Raw genomic sequence first — 3,625 nt, forward strand, 5'->3', positions numbered from 1 at the left:
ATTTATGTAAACACGAGAAAAAGAAAGAAACATGTTCTCTAACTATAAAAGACTATCATTGGAAAAAATGTCGACTGACTTGTTACAGGCACTCTGCAAATGACAGAAATGAATGAAATAGAATTTTTTCTTATGTCAAAGCTTCCATTTGTTAAAAGCATTCTCTACTTGCAAATAACCAAATACTACCTGAGACTTTAAACAGTCCATCAACATCATCAGTACAATTTTAGTAGGTCAAAGATGACTTGTTTGTTTAATAGAAGGTTTGTTTTACAGTTTTGAACTTTGTTTCAGATTCCTCGAATCCCAAATCAAGTCTATGGATATCCAATTTTCTGTAGGCAACTTCCAATTCTTGAATAGTAGCATACCATCTATTGATACTATGATCCTAACTCATACCAGATAAGATTCGTCAGCGCATATATACAATGCAATGTAACCAACGGATAATTATTATTCTCACTACTTCAATAAACTAAGCATAGAAACCAGGATTAAAATTTTATATATACGCCAGACGCACGTTTCGTCTACAAAAGACTCATCAGTGACGCTCGAATCAAAAAATGTTTAAAAGGCCAAATACAGTACGAAGTTGAAGAGCATTGAGGACCAGAAATCCCTAAACGTTTTGCCAAATACAGCTAAGGTAAGCTATTCCTGAGGTAGAAAAACCTTAGTATTTCAAAAATTCAAAGTTTTGTTAACAGTTCATTTATTATTACGAATAGGTCAATGATAAGGCGATGGAGTAGAATCACTAATAGTTGTTTTTGTCATGAATTGTTTGAAGTTAACAGTATCATAGGAACCTTTTAATTATGTCATAATCCCAGTTTAGTCTTAATCCCCATTGCCAAATTTACTACTGATTTGTAATCGTTTGATCACATAGATGCAAAACACGATATGCTTATCATCACGATGTACGTTGTCTTTTTTCATTTCATGCTATTCCGAATATTTAGCTTCCATTTTTGTGTTCATTGACTTGTTTACCTGTCCAACGCATATTGATACACTTCATAATTAAAGTGATATACTAGATACTTTCTCTTAACTGAAAACTGTATTCTGACCTAAAGTTATATATCTATATCTTTTATTCTCATAAAGCCAATGCATTACATCAGTACAGAGATAACAACAATTATTATAACTATTCACAATATATACAAAACAAGGAGAGAGGTTACAGAAGTCACTAGCCAGGAGGACAAACACAAGTATTAATATTTGTATGCCCCACCTACGATAGTAGAGGAGCATTATGTTTTCTGGTCTGTCCCGCTTCAAGTTAAAGTTTTTGGTCAAGGTATTTTTTGATGAACTTGAAGTCCAATCGACTTCAAACTTAGTACACATGTTCCCTATGATATGATCTTTCTAATTTTAATGCCAAATTAGAGTTTTTACCCCAATTTCACGGTCCTCTTGTTTATAAATAAAAAAAAAGTTTCTTCAGGACTTGTTTTCGTGTACTCGACATTAGTTCCAAAAAAATTGAATGTATTATGTCGTTGTACAAAATAGGAGGATAAATACTCTGTACGTTTTTGATCGAAAAAAGTACATTCCAATATATAGTGATATTCGTAACCAATTTGTCGATTTTTACAAAGATGGCAAACACGGTTTTCTCTCAGTACATTTTGCCACCTTCCTGTTTCAATCGGCAATTTGTTATTGGTCGTTCGAAATCGACAAAGAACAACGACAATTTTAAAGTTCAAAATATTAAAATATTCCTCAAATTCCCAGTTTTTCTTAAAAATTTTGTAGTTAATAGCTTTTGACGAATTTTGAATTAGCGAGTTCCAATTCTGAAGAAACTGGTCGAACAGTCTTTGCTTTATAACAGTTTTTAACCAATCTTTATCTATAAAATTTTGAAAATATATATGAGAAACCACAGTCTTGAAATATTTTTTAACAAAAAGAATCCATTTAGACTGCATGTTAAAATTAACATTCATATGTCGAGAAAGTTGAAGCATTTTGCTTGTTAAGTGCCGGATTTCAAATTTGGCCAAAATAATACTGCTCGAACTTTTCTATCTATGTCATCCGGATGGCGACCTAGCTCCCCGTAAACCATATAGTTTGGTGTTGAGGATTTCAGGTTTAAGAGTAATTTACAGAATTTTAAATGCATCTTTTCTAATACCTCATTATTACTAAAACCCCATACAACAAAATGGGCTTGACAATTTTGTCAAAAAGATCTAGCTGACATTAAATCTTGCATTTGTAATCTTGGCGTAATAGACATTATCACATTCTTGAATTAAACTTAAAAACACATATAGGACCAATAGTTAATGCATTTATTTCACAACAGGACTAGGAATTCGAAACTGCTTTAAAGCTTTACCAAAAACTAACAGATTTAGTTAAATATTTTGTGTTTACACTAATTTTTCTGGTGAAAGCGTATTTCTGAACATGTTACCAATTTATAAATAAACTTATAGATACCAGGATTAGCAGTCAATATAGTGACTATCGAACATTGAGCATTGGGGACCAAAATTCCTAAAAGTCTTTGGCAAATACAGCTGAGGTAATCTGGTCATAAGGTAGAAAAGCTTAAGTATTTCACACATTCTAAGTTTTAAAATAATCATTTATAATTATGACTGTATCAATAAAAAATCATGTCAACACCGAAGTGCTAACTATACCATCGGGGATAAAAAAAAATCCACCAGCAGTGGCATCGACACAGTCGTTGAAAATAAACTGATCATAGATAACAGGACTGAAATTTTGTATTTGCGCCAGGCGTCTGTTTATAAATGCCTAGAAATACTTCAATTCTGCAATGTACATGTATTTTGATAAGGTTTTGGTATTGTTGTTCCAAATATTGAAATAAAATAATTGCCATTTGTAATGAAAACCAAACATCAAACTGGAGTACCTTCAAACACAAATTAATTAATTTAGAAAAATATGGTAGTTAGCTATAGATGTCTAAATTTTACATAAGAATGTGTTTCAAATGTATTTTTTTTAGATTCTTTATTATTTAACTTTCTGATTCTGATTATTTAAGTTATCAGATGCAGGACACGTACTCGAAAAAGTTTACCCTACTTCTTTAAGGGACGACATCAAAAGTTCAATGAAGGATAAAAAAACTTAATTCACATAGTTTTTTCACTGACCCCCCCCCCCCCCCCTCTTAACATAATTTGGGAAAAATTGATTGACCAATAGGGATATATGTAAAATCGATTTTAGATTAACAAAACTTGCACTTGCAGCAATGTTGACCCCCACCCCCAAACTATTTGATTTAAGTTTTTTTTATCCTACATCGATCTTTTGATGTCGTCCCTAAAGGTAGGGGGCACAGTTTAATCTAATATTGATATGTTGTGTTCGTTTATATTAAAATGAAGGGTGAATATATTCAGGAACTCTATCATGAAAACAACAACGTCTTTTATGAATTTACTGTGATGTGCTGTTTTTTTTTCATCGGTTGTTTTATGATAAGAGGAGTCAGGAAACCTGCTTTAAACATTGGCAAAGTCAACAATTATTTCCTGACACATCTGCATGTACAAACACAAATACAGTAAACTTTAATGTCTTTACGCACTAGTGTCGC

Source organism: Mytilus galloprovincialis, chromosome 5, assembly GCF_965363235.1.
Source record: "Mytilus galloprovincialis chromosome 5, xbMytGall1.hap1.1, whole genome shotgun sequence".
Taxonomy (NCBI): Eukaryota; Metazoa; Mollusca; class Bivalvia; order Mytilida; family Mytilidae; genus Mytilus; species Mytilus galloprovincialis.